This window comes from Dreissena polymorpha, chromosome 1 (genome assembly GCF_020536995.1).
Source record: "Dreissena polymorpha isolate Duluth1 chromosome 1, UMN_Dpol_1.0, whole genome shotgun sequence".
NCBI classification, from domain to species: Eukaryota; Metazoa; Mollusca; class Bivalvia; order Myida; family Dreissenidae; genus Dreissena; species Dreissena polymorpha.
In genome coordinates, this window is record NC_068355.1 from 107,822,403 (window position 1) to 107,836,006 (window position 13,604).

The following is a 13,604-nucleotide window of genomic DNA, read 5'->3' on the forward strand; positions in this document are numbered from 1 at the left end:
AACTGTTCAAGCATACAAAAACGCAAATGAAACTGTGTGTACGAAGCATATTACAACCGTTTCTTTCATATTTCTGTCTTCCTAATTATTGAGTAATAGCGTATTATTAATTATTAAAATGAAAGGACAAATAAACTTGTCTTTCTATGTACTTGATTTACTTATAAAACGATATACATTTGAAAGGACAAATAAACTTGTTTTTCTATGTACTTGATTTACTTATAAAACGATATACGTTTACTTATTATAAAAAAAAGTTATATAATCCAGCTATATAGTGTATGGATAATCTGATAAACAATACTTCCGTCATTGCACTGGTATTTCTCTTGAGGAATACAAAGCCGCTGTAAAGTCAGGATGCTAGCTTGACTTCGTATGCAGTCCTTATTCAAAGGAACAGACATGTAGAACAGAGGCCACCGATATTGATGCCGACTACTTACTTTTCTTCATGTTGCTTGTACGCTGTTATGCTTTCATTGTCGTTAAGTACTGAATGATCGGAAGTGTTCATAAGTTTCACGTTGTTTTGCACTGTTATTTTATGTCAAATAAATGCATAAATAGATCAGAAAATTATTTTTTTTGTTGTTGTTGCTTCTCTAGACTATACGTTAAATTATTGACGTGATATATATCCTCTTATTTAAATAAAAACTGGGGGCAAAACGACGAGGGCGGAAACGTCTTGGGGGCGAAATAACTTGGGCGCGAAACGTCTGGAATTCCGTCCAAACCTGACCGTGTCAGTTTTGGAAGAAAAACTATTTGGCAAAACAATATGGAAATACAACGCCTTTGCAGCAACATTTACGACAATGATTTTTTTATTCTATTTTAATTGGATTTTTAAAGTATTAAATAAAACTTGTAACTTTGATAATGATAAGTAGTTATATCTCTTTTTATAGTGAAAATATTGTGAATAAACATATTAAATTTGGAATAAAGATTTATAGTGCTGATTGTGCACTACGCGCGCGAGGTGTTTATTTTGCGGATCGGCTAGTATGAATTACGAGTGTTATAAAGCCCTATTTGTCTGCGTGAACACATTTGATGCTTTAGATGCACATCATGTGGAGTTTTGCAAACAGCATTAGATACAGACTGGCACACTATTAGGAGTTCAGAATACATATTTATAGTGAAGATCCTGTAACTTCTATTTGCCAGCGTCTCTGCGTCTCTTCGCAAGTTTTTATACGGGCGTTATAGCGTTGGTGAAATAATGGGCGCCTACAAATCTTTATCCAGATAACGTTTGCATCATGCTTATAATGTACGTTAAAATCGGGTTTATAAATTATTGTTCCCAAATGATATGTGCTCAGTTTACATGACATGCGCTTATATACGTCCATTATCCCATAGTTGAACCCTACAAATACATGCGTCAAAAAATTGAGTGAGCTTGGGATATGCATAGGATAACTCGTTGACTTCTATCTATGGACTATCTGCGCGAATACGGGTGCAATAGCGTTTGGGAACTAATGAGCGCCGATTATTCTGCGTCCAGACAACGTTTTTTTATATCCCGCGTAAACGGTTATATTCGTGTTTAAAAATGATGGTTAACGGTAGTCTGGGCCCAGTAACATTTACATACGGTCGTACGTGCATTATAGAGCATTTAGAGCCCTATCAACCTGAGTCGAGAGTCAACACATTAAGCATAGGCGGCTCCAATGGAGGGGAGCGGACGCGGCGTACGCCCCCCCCCCCTTAAAATCTTCAAAGTAAAGTTAAATAAGTTGACGTTTCACCCTTAGCTAGATCTAAATCACCTATGTAAACTTATTTTTTTCTTCTTCTTCGTACTCAGCATTGCCCAATAATCACAGACAATCGCTAAAATGTTTTAACTTTATACTCTCTGTCGCCTGGCGTATAAACTATGCATACTTTTGGCATTATAAGAAGGTACTTTGATGAAAGTAAATAAGGCGTGACATGTTCGAAAAGTGGTTGACAAAGCCTTCAAAATCAGTTAAATCGAGGAGCTTCCGGGAGGAGGGGGGGGGGCTTCTGTTGACTGTGCTTTAATGCTATCAAATAACTAAGTTAATTAGATTGATGTACGTGCATAAAATCTCTGCGTGTTTTATTTTTTATATTTTTTTTTTACCATTGTATAATTAATACCCCACCCCCCTCCAAAAAAGCATCCAGACAACATCCACTTCGTGCTTATACGGTACAATTCGGGTGAAACCAGGGATGGATCCCTATTTATCTGTGTTTTATAAATGAAGGACCCCTATAAAGCAGCGACAAACAAACAATCTCATGTGCTTATCCCTTTACCTCTCAGAAATGCACTTTGACGCATTTTAAGTCCTTTAGAAAATTAAATTAAGTCCTTTCTTAATATATTCAAGTTTTAAATGCTTCATTTCCAATCCTTATGTACTGATGAGTAACAAACAGCATAAAACCTTAACAGACTGCGAGTTGCTGTTCTGGGTGTATGCTGGTTGCAAAATCAATTTTCACTTTGCTTCTTATGGGAGAAAGGGTTATACCGTCTATATTACATTTTAGAAGTTATACATTGTAATTACCTTATAATTGATGGATTGTTATTGTCAATAACTTTATGTTCTCTGATAATGTCATTTCTTCCGTTTTAATACAATAATTGTTACAAACAAAAATGCTTAGAACAAGAACAACATTTATTCAGCAACATAGCTTATACAAGCTCATAGCTTACATTATATATGGATTATACAATTTATATGTGATGGTAGAAGATAAAGGTTGGACGATATTGTTTTGAACTGGTTAACATGGTATGTTTATGAAGGGAATACATGATTTCATGTAATATTGCAACTGCGTATCTAAAATTTACTAATTTACTCACCAGACATACCATAAGAAGAATTTGCAGTATGGGGACGAACATATTGATACTGATTTTTCAGTTGTTTAATTAATGACATTAACATGATAAAAAGGAGTACACTTTATTGGTAAATGTTCAATGGGTTAATGTGCGTGATGCATATGGATCAATTGTTAGGGTATAAGACTAAATATATCTAATATGTATATCATTACATACATGCATGCATACATAAATATATACAACTTTATATGGTATTTCAATATGAACACACATCTATGAGATTTAACCATCCTTGGCCACATAAGTGCTGTTGAGTGCAGTCCTATGTTTGGTTAAATTTATTTGTTGCGAAAACCCGGACTAGACTTAAAAGGTTACAAATAAAAAATAATTACAACTTTAAGTATTGTAAGATCATCTTTGAAGAGTGTCGCCATAACTAATGTGATAACGACGAATATGGTTAATTTCACAACTATACACAGTTAACATCATGAAAACTCATTAATTACAGGTTGGAACACTCAATCAATCATACCATTATTAAAAATACATACGTCTCCTAAAATGCAGATAAAGTTGACATTTTAACAACGCATTTTTTATACGAACTTCATCTTTAATATTTACCAATTCAAGGTGAAATGGGTGAAATGGTGAAATGGTTTACACACAATCTATACATTTCTGCCATGCACGTCTGTGGCAAACCATCTCGTTTCAAGAAAATCATACCAAAACATCGAATAAACTATGGTTATACGCAAATGCTAAAAAATGCATCGATTTTTAATCAAGAAAAAATATAAACAAGCAATAAAGGGACGCAAATATGAACGCTTTTGTTTTGCGGACATATTACAAAATATAGAAAAGAAGAGCGTATTAATAAAAGAAAGGCACAACATTAAATATATAAGACATTTGACATTGCAATGCTATTTCAGCAAAATAACAAAATGCGATTGGTCAATCAAACGAAAATAAGCCAATGAAAATCCTTAAAAAGTATATTACACATGTGTAAGATAAAAATATTCGTAATGGTTATATTACATGGGGAAGCAGGGTATGGCATGTGATAAATATATATATCTGTATTGAAGTAACTGTTAGTTACACACTAAGCACACTCACTAGCTGAACTAAGCTGTGTTGGCCATAATTGCTATCACAACCCTTCTTTGCTGCCTTATTCATGTGATATCTGATCACTTTTTGTGTAGGGGCAAATCTCCTATTAGTTCTTGATGGAGCAGGTGTTACATTCTTCATAACAAATGAGGTCAGATGGCGTTGCATTTCTTCAACATTTGCAACGTCCTCTTCCACCACGAGTTCTTTAATTTTTGAGGCAACATCACTGTCGATACGTTGCAACAGCCCAGCGTTCTGTTGAAGATTCAATAAGAAATATAAATAGCAGCAATTAATATAAACATGCACTTTGCAAACATTATCACCCCAATTTACGAGCATCTGCATTTAATACAGATCTTCAAGCTAATATAAATACATTATTATAAAGAGCAGTCAATTGAAAAGATGTAGATGTCTCAGTGTCTGACAGAAAGTGTGACCCCAGAGTGCGTTGTTGCTGATTAGTTAAGATAATCAGTAAAATTTGAATCTTACATTAACAAGAGCTTGTTAACAGACAAAACAGCAGCCCCCTAGTGGATATTTGCTGCATTTTATTTATATAACCATAGCAATCAGCAATTTGAACCATATTAAAGAAACTGACATGAAGTGCATATTCCCAATACGGCCATTTATGCCCTCCAAATTTTATCAACTCTGCTTACGTACTTTTTGAGTCAGCACGCTTTTAGTTTCCAATCATTTCTTTAAACTCAGCAATAATTTGCGCAGGAGGCAAAAAGAAATGAAGGAAATTTTACATTCAGCTATTAGTCCCTCTTTCAACATACCAAATTTCATCAACCTAGGTAATTTACTAGTTGACATATTGCAATATGCTGATTGCGAAAGATGGACATACACACACACAAACGGAATGACAACTGCAAGTTCAATATACCTATGCCTTTCGGCAGGGAATAATAAAGAAATTATAATGGAAACCAGGGCATAATCTTTATGTCCTTCTTCTCCTCATTATTTCGTTATTATTATATTAATAATTGCAAAACTTTGACTTCTTAAGAAAGTCTTTAAACAGTCATTTTTTAATAAAAGTCCATATAAAAGATTCGACCACTGGCGTGTAGCTACCTTTGATTCCAGGAGCATGCTTTTAACAATCTTTAGTTATATTCTTTGATGTAAAATAACAACTATCAAAACTCAAGCATTTAGAGAAAATAAATTGTAAGTTATTTTATTATACACATCATCTTTTAAGGAAAGATCTAGGATAATGTAAAGGTACAGAAAGCTGCCAATCAAATCAGGTTTAAAGCTGGAGCAGTCTGATGACATTTTTAAATATTCTGCTTAATCCTATTAATCTTTTAGTTAACACTGGTAAAAATAGCTATGAAGCAAAGTCTTTGTATTTGGTTTTAAACATTTGCAAAAAATCAAATTCAAAGATTTTTACATTTTTTTTTAATTATTACGTGCCAGGTAAACAGGTAAACAAGAAATCCCCATGATGGGGCAATTGTTGACAAGTTTGTTCACATGTTACAGCAAATGAAACAACAGAAATTTAACTTTACAGAGTGTTACTTTACATATCAGTACCTCTCCACTTGTATGGTACTTGTGTTCGATGTTAGGAAAGACCACCATTATCTTCTTGATGCCTTTACTCAGATCACTCCTCACATTAGAATCAGCCATTTTTTTGTCCAGCTCGCTTGATGAACCCTTGAATTAAATGACATAATGTTGACAACCTAAACAGTGCTTAAAACAAAAAATAGCAAAAAATGATTGGATGAAGATGTTTAATTTAATTGTCATCATATTTTGCTTATCACACGTTTTCAGAGGTAAAAACAATAAAAATGAAGCAAACACAATAAAAATGAAGCAAACACAATACAAATGTACATTTTGTATGAATCAGAAGAAATTGATGATATAACCAGTGGATTTTGAGCATTGGTGCAATAGTAAGGTTTCTTAAGTTTTATGATTACAATAAAACAATGTAATGTACAGTAATTGTCCGGCTTGTGGGTAAATTAAATAAAAGAACAAGGGCTGTTTGTAAAACATGCATGCCCCCCATATGGGCTGTCCGCTGTAGTGGCAGCCATTGTGTGAATACGTTTTTTGTCACTGTGACCTTGACCTTTGACCTAGTGACCTGAAAATCAATAGGGGTCATCTGCGGTCACGATCAATGTACCTATGAAGTGTCATGATCCTAGGCAAAAGCGTTCTTGAGTTATCATCCAAAATTCATTTTACTATTTCGGGTCACCCAAACCTTGACCTTTGACCTTGTGACCTCAAAATCAATAGGGGTCATCTGCAAGTCATGATCAATCTACCTATGAAGTTTCATGATCCTAGGCTTATGCGTTCTTGAGTTATCATCAAAAAACCATTTTACTATTTCGGGTCACCGTGACCTTGACTTTTGACCTACTGACCTCAAAATCAATAGGGGTCATCTGCGAGTCATGATCAATCTACCGTAAATTTGCGGCCATAAGTCGACCTAAAAACGCTCCCAAAATTGACTTTAAAAGTCAACTCGACTTATGGATGAGGTACTAAATAAAAATAAAAAATAAACATATTTCTGTGCCTTTTTTTTAAAGTAATAAATCTCCAAAGCGGAAGAATAATGACTGTTTACGGTAAGGCCGACTCGTCTTTTACTTAAATGTCCGCCGATAATAAAATACTCATGTTTACATTGGTTTTTAATGCAATAATCTTCGTAATAAGTCCAAATAAAAACATGTAAAAATAACTTCGAAAATATTAAACATTTGTGAAATACTGTAAAGTGGCGAAAAATAAAAATAGCAATTTGTCTATCGATACATCGTCCGTTGTCTTCTAAGAACAATAGAAAATCGACTGCTGAACTTCGGTACCCATGAAGTTTCATGATCCTAGGCCCAAGCGTTCTTGAGTTATCGTCTGACAACCACCTGGTGGACGGACCGACAGACAGACAGACCGACCGACATGAGCAAAGCAATATACCCTCTCTTCTTCGAAGGGGGGGCATAAAAACAACACATCCAACCTCTTCAGGGGTGAATATCAACACTTCCTTCAGAATGATAGAAGCAGGACAGTCCAATTTTTTGGAGAGCTGCACTGCATGCCTTGTTTTCTATTTAGCATATGAATGTTGCTCACTGCTAACTGTCTTTGTCTGGAAAGTATGTTAATATCTTTACAACTTTATGTACATGAACATGCATATTTTATCTGATATCACACAGTGTTGAGTTTTGACAACTATTTGGACCAAATTTGTTTAAGAACAGATACTGTAAGTCTAATTTCATCATAATATTAGTCAGTATAAAACAAAAGGGTTAACATTTTACTCTTCATGGAATAATCTGATCAATGTTGGCATTTTACAAAGTCCAAAGAAATAAATTTTATATTTTTATCTGAGCATTCATCAAGACAATAAGACCAAATTTTTTTGTTCTGCACTGAAATCAACACCATTTTAAGAACATTTTTAAAATTCTCTGTCCATCATTACATGTACATTGTTTATTTGTGCATTAAATGGATTACAGGATGCGCTACATTGATGTTTCAAAGTTTATATATACAAGATTCTTGTACATTTAGCTGATTCATCTGGATCATATTTTTTAACAAAATTGTTATTAAATACAATGCTTTCCAATTCAGTAAAAACTGATTTATATGAGACATTGCTATTGTATTGTTTATGAAAATAAAGATTCTGCATACTAACAAGGTACTCAGGTAAGCTAACAAGAGCACCGCATAAAAGGTGCCACGCTCGGCTGCGGGTGCAGTTTTTAATATATGAAAGCTTGTCAGATTTTTTTTAAGAGGTCACAGTGACCTTGACCTTTGACCTAGTAACCCAAAAATGCGTGTGACATGTAGAACTCATCAAGGTGCAGCTACATATGAAGTTTCAAAGTTGTAGGTTGAAGCACTTTGATTTTAGAGCCAATGACAAAATGTTAAGGTTTAAGCATGACGCGGACGGCCAATGACACGACGACGGACACGACACGACAAGCTGGCTATGACAATACCTCGGGTTTTCTTCGAAAACAGCCGAGCTAAAAATCAATGACAAGCATGGAGGGGAAGGTTACCATTTTTCTGTCCAATACCTTCTCCTTTTCCAGTTTTTTCTTCTTATTCTTGTCTGTACCATGATGGCATTTCAGAACCTGATGTCCAAGGCTCACATACATGTAAGGGTTCACCCATGGACCCAAAAAACCTTATGGGAGGATGAAGTAACAACTGAAATTATTCATCAAAACAGTTTTTTTTTTAATTTTCTGCTTATGTATACACTTTATTTAAAAAACACAAAAAATTGAAATTAAACAAAAACAATCCATATCATGAATTCATTCATTTAATAGGAACAAGAGATGTGTTTGTCAGAAACACAATGCCCCCTATTGCGCCGCTTTGATTTTTGTTTTACCTTAGACATTGAAAGATGACTTTGACCTTTCACCACTCAAAATGTGCAGCTCCATGAGATACACGTGCATGCCAAATATCAAGTTGCTATGTTCAATATTTCAAAAGTTAATATTTCAAAAGTTATCGCAAGGTTACCAAGGTTAAAGTTTTGGGACAGAATGACAGATGGACAGGCCAAAAACAATATACCCCCGACAATTCGAACCGGGGGCATAAAAATAGTAGATAAAGGTACATAGAATCACATTGTTCTTAAAAAAAAAGAGAAAGTACAAATGTTTTCACCTTCATAAGTCTTCATTTTAAAACTTTTTTGATTTTTGAAAGACAATTTATAAAAATTTTGTGACAGGATATGGAAATGAACAATACTTTATCAATTGGGGAAAAATTATTTCAATTTTTTTTAAGTCAAAATATCAATGCAAGTAAAAAGCTATCTGTGAGGCATGCTTTTTTCTACTTACCCGTTGTGATAAATATTCAGGCCACATAAAAGCTTAATAGATTTGATAACGTCTTTACAAACTTATTGTATAAAAATAATTAATACCATGGTGTATTGCAAACATTTCATCATTTAAGAAATATATGAGTGTGGCAGAATTTATAGGTGCCAGTGTAAATTTAGTATTAATTTAGTAAATGGTGAATAAATAATAATAACATAAAAAAATAAACTTATTCTTCACATTTTTTTTTTAATGTTTTGCTCTAACATGGCTCATCTTGAAGGACATACGCTTTTTGGTACAAATTCAAGTGATTTATTTATTAACATACTAATCAAATTCTGAGAAAACACTGCTTATTGCCCCTGTGTTGCCATGGCTGTGAATACATGGCTATCATCACCTGGGTATAAATATCCATGCATCCAGAACAGTATTATCAGATTGCACAGCTGTTACTTAATAATAAATAAATGAAAATAAGTGCATGAAGAACAATGTACGCTGAATTGCCAACAGTTAATACCGTTATTTTCCATTAGAAGTTTACTGTGTTTATTTAAAAAGCACTGGGATTATAATTTGTTAAATAATCAGAGCTCGCTTCAATGTATTCAAAATGACAATAATGGAAGGTAATTGTATTTCTCTTCAACTAATAATTGATAATATTTGACAACAATTTCATTAATAATATTCACTCTAGTCAAGGTCTACAAAACGGTAGTGTCAATATTGTAAGGAAAACAAAAATGGAAATGCCGAATTTTTTGGTGCTATAACCGATTATTTAACAATTATACTATCAATTTCATGTTTTTAAATTTGTGCTTTTGCATCGTTAAAACAATTAAATAAAAGTATCTTGTCTTCATTGCGATTTCTCGTGTGAAGATTGGCAGACGACATCTTGAAAACTTTGACAAACATGCGGTTGCAGTTTCTTTACAGCAAAATTTTTGTTTCCTAACCATGTTGCCAAATTGTCCTTACAATACTGACTAGAGGAAGGTCCACAAAACGATTTCCGGTCTTTTCTCCCCCTGGACGTTTCTCCCCTGGTCTTTTCTCCTCCCAAACCCTAGTCTTTTCTCCTCCCAACATTTTTTTTTATTATCAGTATATTTAGGTAGGAGAAAATGAAGTATGTGATTGAAGAATGGTTAATGAAGGAGTATTTTAGTACATATATATAATATATATATATATTAATCAGTGAGTAGTGTTATTTTTAATTATATTTTGTTGTAAGTCTATAACACTATGAATGAAATAGTAATATAGCGACATATTATTTTAAATTGATTAAAACTAATTAAATAAAAATTGATTGTTAATTATTCTTGAATATTTATTAAATGATCAAAAGATGTTGTTTTTCACACCTCCTTAATATGTTTATATGTACTTCAGACTGATTTAATTAAATGATCACATGTATGATTGATCTGGAACATTGTTGGTTGATAATTAAATAATATAAAAAGGGTACATATATTTAAAATTTTATTAACTGTTTTACAAAACTAAACATTGTTTTTCATGTATACCATAATATTATTAGTAAAAATTGATGATTTGAAATAAAATAAAATAATAAGTAATTGTGTTGTGATTCTGTTTAAAATATATTTAAACTTTCATTAAACGGTTTTCAAAACTAAACATTGTTTTTGCTGTATACCATATTATGAATAAAAATTATGATTTGAAACAAAATAAATTAATTTGTAATTCTGTTGTGTTTCTGTTTAATGATCAGTTAAAATGAGCTAAGATGTTGATTGGCACATTCTTTCAAATAAACAAGGATGATACATTCCAAAGGTTGACACATACCACCCATGTAATTAAGCAAGAATTTTTCACAAGAATGTCTTAGGGATTCACACCTGACCATTTCCACATCCTGTCCATATCCTACCCAGTCCCAATGTAATGAAAAAAGTTAGTTTTGATTTGACTTTCATTGCTTCATGATCATTTTTAAATTTATATTTTACAGTTTGGAAATATTTATATTAAATTCAAAATTATTAATCAATATTCAAAATTTGGGTTGCTACACATTTAAATCACACACTTATTTTAGCAATTTATTTCAATTTCTATCATTCATTGTGTGATCTAAATCTTTAACAGTTTAACTAAATAAAAATTATTCACTTGAATAATCTAGTAACTTTTGCATTTTGTACATAAATTGTTTGGCATAATAAAAAGAAGCTTAGAATATGTTAAACATAAATGTACATACTTAATTCAAATGGGTTATGGATGTTTCGGTAAATGACCAGTTCGGTAAATTGATTTATAGAGTAAAAGTCGTGGATGTTTCGGTAAATTGATTTTATATAGGAGGTATACCTACAACGAGGTGTTAATGACACCTATTATCGGCTTACAATAACATTAGGGGCATTTATTTGCAAACTGTGGATTAATTTTGATGTACATTAATTGAGTTGTTTGGTACTAATTAAATTATCTGTTTAAATGTACGATGTTTGCAAAGTGTTATTATTAATTATCCAGGCTTGCAACCTATTAAATTTCTAATCGATGGAGGTAAATTATATATTAAGGTCATGATCGTTTTGTATTTTATATATGTTTTTAAACATTTAGTTGATAAATACCTTAATTAAAGCAGTTAAAAAAATATAATAATGTGGCTCTTACAAGAGGTGGCCTCCACGTGGCAAGAGCTGGGCAACATATTCATTATGTTGGCAAACTACCTCATGTTTATGTAATGGTTAATTTTCGGTGGTTTAAAATAATAAGATCAAATATGTTTGTTCGTATGTAAATAAATTTCTCGCTTTTTTTTCCTACAAACAGTTTCGTATATTAATCTTATACTTTCATATCATACTATAACGGTAATAAGCATTTGTTTCATAATAATGTTATTAAAAACTGATAAAAAAATGACATAATCTTGTTATTAAGTACAAACATGTTTTTATTATAATTACAGGATGGCATAGACGCATCAACGCACGAGCGTGTTCAGCCAACCTCGGGCTTTACAAGTTGGCCAACCTTCTCAGAGAGGAATCTGAGACTGTTGATCTTCATATACGGCTGGTGAGCCAGCACCTTCTCACGAAGATCAGGCGGAAGAAGTATGTTACGATACACGGCAGACTGCATCAAGCATGGGATGACTACGAAGAAGAGAAGCTGACAACAACTGAACTTCTGAGGATCATCAGCCACATCAATGCCCTCGGACCATCCACAGCGGTCCACCACATGCTCGACGACGACGAGGCTTGAAAGATGAACGACTGATATGGTTGAAATGTAACATTAAATTGAACAGTGTCGTACATGTATCTAATTTGTATTAGAAAATCTGAATGATAAAAATGTGTGATAAAAATGTAAAAATATTGTAGTGCGTCAAAAATGTATCTAATTAATATGTGCTTACTCCCTCATTTTTTTTAAATGACATGAAATATTCAAATATATATATATAGTATCCAAGGTTTAGTTGTTGCTTATTTATATTATATGGTAAATAAAACGGATTACAAAGTAGATCAGTTATTATTTATTTATTGAACCGATTTGTTAGGGCAAAAAATGATATCAGTTATTTTGGCCGTAAAACCCATTGTTCCAGTACAGTAGTCAGGTGCCAGTGTATTAATTTGATAAGATAATGATCATCACGGCAGCTTGCTATTACACAGTGTATTCATTCGGCTGGCGTTGTGTTATATGTCAATTTTATCAGTTTTCAAGTATGTGTATCTCTTCGCTTAACTCAACGTTCAATGACACGCGCACTTAACATAATTATAAAACATAACGCGTATCATTATATTACTTTTTATTAATTACGTACACGTTTTAAATTTTATATATTGTTTTTTTGTGTGTTTTTCGCAACCAGAAAGAAATAATAAAACATATAAATAAATATAAAATTCAACATGAAACCTTTATTCTTTAATCATAAAAAACTTTTTAAAATAGCATTAAACGTAATTGCAGAGCTTACATTTATTCCGCCATAAATCATTATTTCTTATTTTTACTATTATGTTATAATTTTGTTAATTAAATAAAAGCACCAATTTAAAAACCAAACAACAGTATTGCGTTATTTAAATCGTAAAATTAACTAAATTCTTTACCTTAGGCATGGCATTAATTACTCAACTCAAAAGTAATCCACAGTTTGCAAATAAATGCCCCCAATGTTATTGTAAGCCGATAATAGGTGTCATTAACACCTCGTTGTAGGTATACCTCCTATATAAAATCAATTTACCGAAACATCCACGACTTTTACTCTATAAATCAATTTACCGAACTGGTCATTTACCGAAACATCCAGCACCCATTCAAATTAATGTATTGATTTATTTTGAAATATAATTCTTAGTTACTTTATTGTTAATAATTTTTAAGTATTGGCTAACAAGTCAATTAAAATGTTAAAATAAGATACAAAATAATACAATGAATTTACCTGAATTACCAACGTTTGTTGTGCTGTAACCAATTATGTAACGGTTATTCGTATCAATTTCATTTCTTTTTATGTAAGCTTTTGCATCGTCAAAACAATTAAATAACATTTATGATAATTTTGTCTTCGTTGCGAGATTTCTCGCGTGGAGATTTACAGACGCCATCTTGAAAACTACGACCAACTTTCGGTATCA

The 13,604-nt window shown here is 32.4% G+C and overlaps 1 long non-coding RNA gene across 1 annotated transcript; it reads right to left on the bottom strand.

Moving 5' to 3' along the window:
• Positions 1-2,668: 2,668 nt before the first annotated feature.
• On the bottom strand, positions 2,669-13,590 carry LOC127843580 (uncharacterized). Its single transcript, XR_008032220.1, has 5 exons — positions 13,409-13,590; positions 8,137-8,272; positions 7,044-7,175; positions 5,576-5,701; positions 2,669-4,255 (listed from the first exon to the last, which is right to left on the bottom strand). It is a non-coding gene; the product is annotated as an uncharacterized LOC127843580 (long non-coding RNA).
• Between the last annotated feature and the right edge of the window lie 14 nt (positions 13,591-13,604).